Raw genomic sequence first — 12,418 nt, forward strand, 5'->3', positions numbered from 1 at the left:
ATATATATATATACACACACACACACAAAATTGTTCTCCTTTTAGCTATTACATATTTGGCTGCGGTGGGCATGGTCCATTAATTAGCTGTGTCCTGGTGGTGGGATTTTAGTTTTTTGATTCTGCATTTTGCTTTCCGTTTACCAGTGAAGTTACTGTATTTRCTTTATTTGAATATTTTGTGCCTTGCTGTCTGTATTTTCCTTTAATGGTCTTGTCGGAGTTGAATACACTCTTTGAACTGTATTGACTGAAAATGAAGTCGCTTGTAGAAAAATCTGTTTCTCCCGTTCGCTGTTTGACAAAAACTGCACGACAAAAACTGCACTAGCTCCTCTATTAAGACAGGCTCAGTGGAAAAAAAAACTGTATTTGTCAATAATCCTTCCCTCCTCGACCCACAGTGGGTGGATCCGATTGGCCGTTCATTCTGCTGTGTAGTGGAAAACCATTACACCTCTGTGCTGGTAGATCTGTTTCAGTGTTCTGTATGAGGGGGAAGTTAGTTTTTATTTGAAATGCTGACTGCAGAGATCTGCCACGGGATCTTTGAGAGGAGTGAGGATGACAGGAAGTCCTCCGCACCTTGGCTTATTGGGAAGAGGAGCCAGACCGACTCCAGTGTTTTCAGTTCAGAGTAAAACTGAAGCCTTATTCATCTGTTATTCTCTTTATCTACAATTTTCATTCAGTCGTTCCGCTTCCCTCTTTTTTTCTTCCCCTCAGCCCTCTTATGAACTTTCCTTTTTTTCTTGTTTTTTCATGTTAGCTGGTGTTTCACACTGCTTATTGATTTGCTTTCCATCTTTAGTATTCAGTTTTATCATCTCTCCTCCTCTGATGCTTCTCCCCCCCACCCCCACTCCTTAGATGTGTGTTTTGGTTACGTTTGGTCACCGGCATCCAGATTTCAAATCTCCAGAGAGTTTGATACAATTACTTACAAGCTTGTACGACCTGTATCTCACCAGCTGGATCAAAACCCATTTCATGCCTCTGGAACTTCAGCGTAGACTTTTTCTGAATGAGTGCACACTGGTGCCGACGACAAAACGCTTGATTATCCAGCCAGAAGGAAGGTGACACGAGGGGTTAAAGCTGTAGGATGCTGAATCGCGGTTGAAGTGCACTTCTCTGTCCTATTTAAATTGACAAGCAGCCTCCCGGATATCGGTTGTGGGGGGYGGGAAGCTGGCAGGGGTAGGTGTGAAAATGGCTCGGGGCTGCGAGTGCCCCCGATCCACCTTGAAGTAAGCGATGCTCTGACAGCCCGGTGTCCTCCGCAAAAACCCCTCTTTTGAAATGTTGTTGTTTGAGGCAGCTAAACATTCAGGGTCAGTGAGTGGCCACCGGGGAGCCGAGGGAAGAAAAAGCAGAAGGAGAACGTCAGAACTCAGTAACACATCATGACTGACAGATCTGCACTCAGGCTCCAACCAACACTTTGGAGATTATTCGTCAGGAACACGTCTAATGGATCAGCCCATGTTCTGAAACTGGAAGAATGAGAGTCYGTCCATCTTTCCCTGCTTCGCTGGTGCCTGTTTCCACCAGTCATAATGTTAGAGGCAGGTACACTTCAACAGATGAAATAAGTTGTTAAGATCTTGTCCAGATTCATTTCCGTAATCTAGATAGAAAAATAATTAAGTAGGCCCTCTGGAATCATTGAAGAAGAACCTGATCAAAGGACCTACTTAACTTATCTTTTTGATTTTTAATGTCTTGATAAATGATGTTTAATTTTTTGATTGGCGTCCTTCTAGAAGTCAACCTATGACCTTTATGATCAAAGGTTTTTTTTGTTGCTAGTGAGCAATGTTGGCTCAACTCCTACATTGGTTTTATGGCACCTGGCATTCCCAGGCGGTCTCCCATCCGAGTACTAACCAGTCCCGACCCTGCTGAAGCTCACRAGATCAGACGAGATCTGGCGTGTTCAGGATGGTGCAGCCACTATAAACAATGTAAATCACATGATTGTTTTTTCCTAAAACATATAGATTTGTCCAATCTTCAATGTTTTCTGTGATTTCACTTTAAAATCATTAATCAAACTTTGAAAAAGGGAATGCAAATGGCTGATGGTTAGGGCTGCAGGATTTCAGGAAAACCTGTGATGACCGTGCTTAATATTGCAATGAATTAAGAAATATTTAATTATGCGCTGTTGATGTCTTTCTACTTTGGGTTCAGAGCCAAAAAACAAACAACTAATGTATCATTTTCATTACAACATTGCAGTTTTATTTAAAAAAAAGTGCAACTAGACACAGCTGCTGTTTTAGCAGTGGAGCGCTACAGRCTGTACAGTTAATGATGAAACGTCTCCCCCAGAAAACATTTTCTGATGCCCTAAATACGGAAAAACACCCCTCGTTATCATTTTTTAAAATAAGTATTAAAAAACATCTGAAAATAAGTTAAAGAATTTTAAATAGAAGTTAACAAAAATAAGTTCAACAATCAATAATTGTTCGTCTCCAACTTTCCACCTGATGTAAAATGACCACCACAGCTAATCTAGCTCAACACAAAACTGGTTAATTTTACACACACTGCTCAGAGCCCATCTTAGCKTTTTGTTTGAAATTATGTTTAAAACTTTGGTTCACAAGAGGGCAACATATTCCTTCTTAAAATGTTATTTATTTTTCAGGTTAAGGTAAAGAATTTGATTTGAGTTTTTCTCACTGCTCCGCTTTTCTTGTTTCTCCACTCTGATTGTGTTTTTGTCCGTCAGTGTTCTTTCCGTGGAGTGGGAGCTTGAGTGACGGATAAATTACACGTTTTGTGTGGATATCACAATAAAATTCACCACGTCTGTTTCAGCTGCACCTTTTTTTTTCTTTTTTGATTTCCTTTCCACTGTGCTTGTTCTGTTCCACCTCGGCCGCCGGGAAAAAAACGACCACATTTTGGAGGATTTTATATTAGATGTAGGGTTTTTCTTTGAACTGTTTTAATATATTTTTTTATATTACTCAGATTTATACTATAGTGAAATGTAAAGGTTTCACTGCAGGATAGGAAAGCTTGTCCTCGCTGCTTGGAGCTACCTGTGTCGGCATTACATGGACAGTGTATGTACTGTAAATGTGTGGTACTTTCATGTAGAAATACCATCTTTTTTACAAGTGAATTCTATTAAAATTCACCCCAAATGTCAAGAAAATCACAAGTTTCAGTCGAAACATTTATGCAATTAGTTTTGTAATGGTGCTTTTGATGCATTTAAAAGGGTTTAAAATGTTAAAATGAGGCAATGATGGTGAGTTTTCTGAAAATGCATCTGAAAACAAAGAAATAAACGCCTCCTTCYTGTCTTTGCCTCATTATTGAGTTTTGTAGGGCACACATTTTATGAATGGCAAAAGCACTCAGCCACTCGGGGTTGTTATTCTGTAAATAGCTGYTGAAGGATCTAGCACAGCTGACAGCCAGAGGGGAAAAAAAAGCTTTATGTACCAACATTTTTTTACTTTACACGTGAAGTCTGAAGTCCGCAGCAGGGTGTAGTAAGTTTTTTTTAATGTTGTTTTTCCTCCTTATTCTAAGAGCAATACACATCTAATACTAAAATGTAAACATCAAAGCAGTCGGGCGCCTCATTAGTCAACAGCAGCTTCAAATAGACGGTTGTTAGATCACTTTTATCACAGATAAACAAATTTAGATCTGTGGGAAAATAATACAAGGTTCATTTAAAAAGATGTTTATGGTAAACAGCTTCATGCGTAACCGAATAAACATTCAGATTAATCAAAATTAAAGAGGAAACAACTGAATGTAGAAAATCATGCAAGTAAAGTTTCAAAGCAAAACTGCACAATGTGCTATAATATCCAACRAGGTGAATCACCTGCAGTACAGTTATCTGAGCCCAGCATGGTAAAGCTTTTTTTTTTATTGTTGTTTTGTTGCTTTGAGGGAACCAATAATTTCCAGTTTAACTCATAAAAGAGCTTTTAGTGCTTCTTAAAAGCAGCGGCTGCTTTCCCGCCACTTCTCCAGGTTTTTAAAACGAGTCCAATTTACGGATAAAAGTTTACATAAAAGAGCTTGACTCCCCAGCACACTCATACGGTTCAGGAAAGTTTTTATACAGGGGGAGTCAAAAGYCTCAGGGCGCTATGTCCACACTGCAAAAACTGTCCATCTTACCAAGTTTTAAAACCTTATATCCAGCCAAAAATTCTTGATCTTGTTTTGAGACTGATTTACTAAACAAGAACTGATTGTGTAAGAAGAATAATCTTGTTTTCAGAATCTGTAAGATTATTTGTCTTGTTAGCCTGAAAATTTGATTCAAATTAAGTCAAAATATCTGCCAGTGGAGTAAGAAAATTTTACTTGGTAAGAGTCAAATCAAGTATTTCAAGAAGTCTTACTATACCAAGTAAAATTTTCTTACTTCACTGGCAGAAATCTTTGACTTAATTTGAATCAAATTTTCAGGCTAACAAGACAAATAATCTTACACATTCTGAAAASAAGATTATTCTTCTTACACAATCAGTTCTTGTTTAGTAAATCAGTCTCAAACTGGATATAAGATTTTAAAACTTGGTTAAGTGGACATTTTTTGCAGTGCGGAATAGGGTTGGGCATAATCGTATCGTGTGCAATTAATCGTCAGAAAAACATTAATCGATTATTTTTTGGCACTTGACGATTAATACGATTAATGCCAGCAGACAGATTGACTGGAGATTTCCCTGGTTGGTCTGCTCGATGCTCCTCTCCACTTCAATACGACGAACATTTAAAAAAAAAATTCTGTAATTTATTTATCTATCAACACAATTTCAAATTTGATGAATAGCCCGAAGTCTGTAATTTTGACAATTTGGAACAGATTTTTATGAAGAGCAAATATTTCTCACTAAATTGGTCATGTGACCAGGACATAAGGGTATCCAGGGACTCCAGGGGATTAATCGTCAAATTAATCGTTATCGGCTAAATACCACAATTAATCATGATTAATTTTTTTGCCAATATCGCCCAACCCTAGTGCGGAACATGGCCGCCATCTTGAAAGCTGTCAGTGGATGAAGGACAAGCGTTGCCACTGTGAAGGGGGTCATGTTGCATATCGAGGAAGATCAGGATTGTCTCAGAAACAGACAGCTCCAGTCAGATGTGCAGTATCTTGGTTTCGAACTTATCAACACAAAGTTGCAACAGCTGGGAACGTTGCATGTGATGGACTGCTGTCYGTGGTGCTGAACAGACACTCCTGCAACGAACAACAAAAGTTTTTAAGACTGCGGCCATGTTCTGAACAAGACAGACCCCCTCACCCATTACTTGATGAGGTTTTCAGATATTTTAATTTATCTTTGATTTCTGAAATAAAAGGGTGTCCTAAGTGTCCAGCTGATACTACAGTAAACGAGTGGAAACCTTTTAATTACCTGTTTAAATTCCCTACAAAGCTTTATTCACATGAATTCGATCGCATTGAGGTTATTTCAGCTACAGTGATTCTGTCAGAGGACTTAAAGCTACTGGACTTCTCTTTCTTAATATTTAAATACAGGGTGTTGATTTTTTTCTTTTTGTTTTCTTTACTTTAACATCAAACGTGAACATAAAATAAAGTGCTGCAGGTTGAAACCATGGTCGGCTGTAGCTTTGTTGTTYCTGCAAATAAATACTTTTTGTTATTTTCCACCTGAAACTGATTCTCCGGAGTAAATGTCTCCGGCTCCAGTTGCAGTTTTCTGTTCTGTGTTTTGTGTATTTTTCTCCCTGCACAGATGCCAACAGTTCACGATAAGAATAAAACTTTTTACTGACCTCACCTTCACTTATAAACACCTGCTCTGGGCGGCATTAGTTTTATCTGCTCTGCTGTATAAAACTCAGTGGTTTTCTTTATGGTTTTCCGTGCAGCTCTGAGGTTAGAACATCTGATTTCAGGCTCAGGGAAGATAACTTTTGTTTTGCAGACTTTTTTGTTTTCATGCTTTGAAGGAAGYCTTCGTAGATGTTTATCATGAGTTCGTCAGTCTGTGATAAATATTGCAATATCTCATTAGGCTGTGTGCAATCTTATTTTTGAAGTTTAACTAAAATGGATACAATTCATCATTTTTTCCCCCTTAAGCGAATGCAAACCTCATCTCCTTTCATGAGAGTTTGAGTAGGATCATTGCATAAGTTCTCTCAGATTATTTCTAACATTTAACATAATTTGAAAAACATTTAACTATAATAACGAGACTGTAAAAATACTGTAGGATGTTCAGTATTTATAAATTAAAATGTATAATTTTCACATGGATGTTATTTACACTGCAAAGTGTTCTGGGTAAATGACGACTATCGAGCTCTGTGCAGTTTGAATGATAATTTTGACCCTTTTTTATTTAACTGAAAATAATGATGGAGGACAACAGAGCTGCTTTATGAAAGGAGAACCTCAGCTTCAGCCTTTTAGTTTTTGTGTGTGCTGCTAAGCTAATATACTTATGGACTATGATTGGGCATAATCGTATCGTGTGCGATTAATCATCAGAAAAACATTAATCGATTTTTTTTGGCACTTGACGATCAATACGATTAATGGTGGCTTTAATTGTATAACCGCTCGCTGCTCCTCTCCGCTTCAAATTTGACGAACATAAAAAAGTTCTGTAATTTATCTGTCAACACAACTTAAAAACTTGATGTATAGCCTGAAGTCTGTTATTTTGACACAGTTTGGAACAGATTTTTACGAAAAGCAAATCTTTCCCATCAAATTGGTCATGTGACCAGGACATAAGGGTGTCAAATTAATCGTTATCGGCTAAGTCACAATTAATCGTGATTAATTTTTTTTTCCAATATTGCCCAACCTTATATATGGATACATGTGGTGTTAGCTCCCAAGCTAATATTTATTGCAATAATATATGGTTTTAGCTCCTGAGCTATGTGTATATATGTCTATATCCGTTCTAATAAATCAACTAATAAATATAGTGTTRGCTCCAGAGCTAATAAATACAGCTCTAGCTCCTGAGCTACACCATATGTACTGTGATATACACGATAGCACACAAGCTAATATAAATATATTACAAATGTGATGTACGGAAGTGAAAAATGTAATAAACAGACCTTTTTTAAGCGGTTAGATGTTTTCACGTCACAAACTAGAGCTGGGCGATATGATCAAAATTTTATATCACGGTATTTTCAACATTTTCACCGGTTTCACGGTATTTGACGGTATTTTTCTTTTCATCACAGCTCAGCTGATAATAAAATGTACAAACCCTGCTTATTGACTTTTTTTTCTTTTACTGTAGCTCTGTCTGTATCGCTGTTTCCCTCCTCTGTGTCTGTTCTTCTCTGACTGGTGGTTGGAGACATTAGTCATGCAGTTTGGTCCAGTCATGAAGGAGGAGGTTAAGAAAAGATTGTGATCGGGTTTATTGTTTTATGTTATTTATTAAAGCTTATCAGCACGACTCTTTTCACAATAAAATCACGTTAAGTCTCCATCAGCATAACGTCTCCATATTAACTAACCGTGTTAAATCTAACAGTGCACGTCACTGAAGAGGTGTTTACTACATTCAGCGACGGCGAAAACGGGATGTATTTTTAAACGTCAGTCAATATAAGCAGCGGAATCGCCACCCGCGGCTGCAACTAGCTGCTCCAAACATTAGCATGCTAACACACATAGCAGTGCGGCAAGGAAAAATGTCCCCTGGGAAACAACAGTTCACTGGCGGCCGCGACGAAACGTTACGCTATTTAAACCAGAATGTCCGGTATTCAAAAAATTCATATCATAACAAAAATAAAAACCGGTATTCGGTACAAAACGGTATACCGCCCAGCACTATCACAAACAACTTTTAGTTGAATAGTGAAATAACACATTAAAGCCAACATGTGACAGTAGTCTGAGATCTGTTTAATCTACCTGTTATAAGCCTCTACAGTTGAAGCTAGGTGGAGAAGAGCAACTTTTATTGACATTTTCAGATTTGATTAACCTTTCCGTCTTCACTTAACTCTGTAAGTCATTAACATTCAGCCGTTTTCATTGAAGCTGATTTTTTTTCTCTCGCAGCTCAATAGTTTTCTGATGCTCCCTGTCCTCGTTTATTCTTCACTTTAGTCAACATTTTACTCTACAACATTTCTTCTATTCTCCCTTAGCTCCCTGCTGTTTTCCCCCCTCTGGGCGGTCTCGCTTTAAATAAATGAATATCTTTAGAAGCCTTCAAACGTATTAATATCCCTGCATTATTACTTTTCTTTATTTGTTGCGAGCAGGGAGATTTAATTTATTGAGATTAGGAGCCCAGGAAACGGCTGAATTCTGGGCTGTCGGATTGGAAAACGAGAGCCGTCTCTCACTTTGTGTCTCGCAGTGATGTAACGGCGGTGCAGTTTTCATTTAGCTTTTCAGCTTGACACCCTCGCGGGATGTCGCACAAAAAAGGAAAAAAAAATTTAGCATATTGAATCTATTAGCGCAATGAAAAATTCTGTCAGTCACACAAATGTAAACAAGCGTGCCTTTCTGCAAAAACACATAATGGGTGAAGTGCAGCCACGGAGCCTGCAGAGGTATTAAAACGAGTCGATGGAATATTTTATTCCTCCATATGAAACTATAATGTGAATTATGAATGCCACTTATGACTCTCCTTTTCTGTTGACTGCTTGCTTCAAACATTAAACATTTGTTGTTTTTTTTCTGCAACCTCTGGACTACAACTTTTTTAGATCTATTAGAGACGTCTTTGTGTCAACTCATTTATCCTGTCTGGATATTCCTGCACTGCAGACTGTTGATTTGACTAAACGTCACGATGTTAAAGGGATACTTTAAAACTCTTGAAGTGAGGTTCTGTGGAGAGGTCCTAAACAATTAATATCTTACCTGCAGTAAACACCAGACAATGGTGAAATCCCACATAGCAGACAGATGTGGGCCAGATCTGGTGTCAAGCTGGCTGACTGCTGGCATGGGAAGTGGTTTGTCAACCAGATGTGGGCCAGGTCTGACAAAGATGGCACCATTTTTAATATGCATATAACACCTCGTCCGGTTGTGGTTTGGTTTATGTGACCAAATTTGTCAACACTACAACTGGCCCAGTTGTGGTTTGGTTTACGTGGCCAAAATCTGTCAACGCTACAACTGGCCTAGTTGGGGTTTGGTGTATGTGGCCCATATTTGTTAACGCTACAACAGGCCCAGTTGTGGTTTCGTTTATGTGGCCCAATTTGTTAACACCACAACTGGCCCAGTTGTGGTTTGGCTTATGTGGCCCAAATTGTTAACACTACAACTGACCCAGTTGTGGTTTGGTTTATGTGGCCCAATTTGTTAACACCACCACTGGACTAGTTGGGGTTTGGTTTATGTGGCCAAATTTGTCAACACTACAAGTGGCCCAGTTGTGGTTTGGTTTATGTGGCCCAATTTGTTAACGCCACAACTGGCTGAATTGTGGTTTGGTTTACTTGGCCAAAATCTGTCAACGCCACAACTGGCCCAGTTGTGGTTTGGTTTATGTGGTGCTGGCCCATTCATGGATCACCTCTAGCAAACCACATCTGGGCCACCAAATTGCCATCATTCTGTGCTGTATCTGGGGTTGAGTACTAGTGCATTGTGTGGACCAGAACTAGGCCAGACAAATGTTTCTATTTGGAATGTTTGGGGATAAATAAATAAATGGGTTTTCAATTAAACAAATCTTTAACAAGTAGCTTTACAGAAACAAAGAAAATGTTGACATACTTTTTATAATACATATATCACATAATGCATACTTTTTCATTATTTTTTGTAACATTACGTCACCATATAGAATTACTTTCATTCTGTAAAATTAACAGAATGTAAGTTAATGGCTCCTCTGAGGAGAACAATGGGTTGATTCAATAAAAGCAACTTCACCTTCAAAATGTTCCATTTTTTATAGATTTTTATTGTTATCTGTGTGTACAGAGAATAGGAAAACCATCTAACTAAACCATGAAACACTCTTAATTTAGTAAAATAAATTTTTTTTTTTCAGGATGGCAGCACTACCTTTTGGTCTAGGCCCAGCTCAGACTAGCCATTAGCTCATCATTTTGTTTAGGATTAAACTCAATTTCTCCAATCTCCAAAATTTAAAATACAAACTTTAAAGATGTGAAGCATCCCTTTAAGCTTTGAGAAAAGGCCTCCGGCTGCTGTTTAAAAGCTGTCGTTCGACCTGCAGCAGGATGGAGTAGCTTTGTTGGGACCGTGGCGTGCCAAAGCAGAAAATTAAATCTCTGAGGAGGAGCGGGGRCACTGATTGGTATTCCTCCTGCGTTCGTCTGACTCCCTTTTCCTCCTTCAGTAGCACCCAGCGTCTCAGCGGTCCTGCTAATAATAAACAGCCCAACAACTGGGCCGAGGTACAGAAACTGAGTTACAGCCTGATCTGATCTTAAAATGGTCTAACAATATTATGGTTTATCGCAATCATTTCTGAGACAATTTATCCCCCAGCCAAATATGTTATCGTGTCAGGCCCAATTCTGGTATTTGGCTCAGAAACGAAAATGTGTTGAACTCCAAATGATGTCTAAGCTTCTTATCAGAYTTCCTTTTGACCATGTTCCCTGTCTTGTAGGTGCCCTCTCCTCCTCCTCCTCCTCTTCATCCCTGTGTGTGAGGAGATCTCCGCCGCCACTTCCAGGCCTCCCCAACCCCTCACCCCCTCCCTCCCTCCACGGCGTTRCAGTCGCGGCCACGATTCCGGGGAGGCTCTGATCCTGCAGCCACGTCAATCACGTCTTCACCGCTGGGTAACTATCAAGCATGCGAGCAGAAACCTCCTGCCTGTGGATTTTTCTGGGAGAAACGGCACAGAGGTTTGAGATTATGCAGTCCCTGTTATTTATTTATTTATTTATTTTTGGAATTTTTTTTCTTTGTGCTTGTTTTGTTACTTCTGGATTCGCTCATGCAAAGAAGGCATTGTCTCCAGCCGAGCATGTAATAACATACAGTCTCTCACGCCCACGCAGACGCCCGAGGCCTCAGGATGAATCTGTAGAGGGAGTCCTATGAAGCGTATTGACTAGTTTGACTTTTGACTCCAGGTATCARCATCCAAATTGGTTCCACTCTGCGTGTCGATTAGACTTACAAAAAAGAAAAAAAAAAGCTCTCCTCATCACGTCGATACAACAAACATTCAGCGTGAGAGGATCCTGACCTCGCAGATAATCCCATCATGAGGCCAGCGGATCTCCTCGGGGACGTGGAGTCTTTTCTGTTCGTCGTCGCGGTTCTGTGTCCTGAAGCGTTGCTGCTTTTTGTTCGCTCTTACTGCTTTTAGCTCGCCTGTTTCCAAATGGATGACAAACAGCTGCAAAGCAGAGCGTTCAGCAGTTAAATACCCGGAGAATAAACAGCGTCATGCTTGATGTGTTGGAGAGACGCGTTTTACTTTGCATCAGTTTAACTTTTGAAACATTTGATAATATGTTTGAATGTCGACTTGAAGGGCTTTTTGTTACTTCATGCCACTTTTAACCTCTTTCTCTCTGGAGCTCTGGGCCTCTGTTAGTGCTGTCTGTTAGAAAATGATAAGTAGCACAATATTATGATGTTTTCCCAACAAACTAAAGGCCTAACTGAGTATCTCCTGCAGCCTTTCATGCTGGAGTTTTAAACTATAATTATTTTATGATAACATAAGACAGRACTATAGCCGTTTTGGTCAAACCTTGAAATGAATGTTACGCATGATCTCATGTAATATTGGGAGATTTCACACTCAGTATCTGCTGTAAATCTCTTTCAGCTACAGCAACATCCAATTTTAGTTCAATATGTGGAAAATTTACTGAATTAGAGCCATTTTTTAAAAGTAGTTCCAACTAGTTGCAGAGGTTGACCTTAATGTTATTTCTCTRTACTACTAAAAATTGTTGTGACCCATGAAAACATCTAATTACTTTAAAAATATTTAATGTTTATTACTTTTTCTGCTTAAACACATCACCATTTTTTTACAAGGCAATATATTTTGGGTATGATGATGATAGGTTCCATGTCCTATGTTTATTCAACTAGCTATGGCGGTAATGCTCATGAGCTAATGTCATATGTATATTAGCTCGGGAGCTAACTCCAAATAATGCTATAGATGTATTAGCTCAGGAGCTAACTCCAAATAATGCTATATATGTATATTAGCTCGGGAGCTAACTCCAAATAATGCTATATATGTATATTAGCTCGGGTGCTAACTCCAAATAAAGCCGTATATGTATATTAGCTCGGGTGCTAACTCCAAATAAAGCTGTATATGTATATTAGCTCGGGAGCTAACTCCACATAATGCTATATATGTATATTAGCTCGGGAGCTAACTCCTAATAATGCTATAGTTGGCTGTGTCCAAAA

The 12,418-nt window shown here is 38.9% G+C and overlaps 1 protein-coding gene across 4 annotated transcripts in view; it reads left to right on the forward strand.

Moving 5' to 3' along the window:
• Positions 1-12,418, forward strand: part of drp2 (dystrophin related protein 2) — a 230,864-nt gene that overhangs the window by 59,046 nt on the left and 159,400 nt on the right. For 3 of the 4 annotated variants that reach the window (XM_014004515.1, XM_014004492.1, XM_014004500.1), the window contains exon 2: positions 10,635-10,809. The gene's annotated coding sequence lies outside the window, so the exon portion shown is untranslated. Of the gene's footprint in view, positions 1-10,634; positions 10,876-12,418 lie in introns of those variants that run through there. The other variant, XM_014004509.1, reaches the window with a different exon arrangement.

This window comes from Austrofundulus limnaeus, unplaced genomic scaffold, assembly GCF_001266775.1.
Source record: "Austrofundulus limnaeus strain Quisiro unplaced genomic scaffold, Austrofundulus_limnaeus-1.0 Scaffold1, whole genome shotgun sequence".
NCBI lineage: Eukaryota > Metazoa > Chordata > Actinopteri > Cyprinodontiformes > Rivulidae > Austrofundulus > Austrofundulus limnaeus.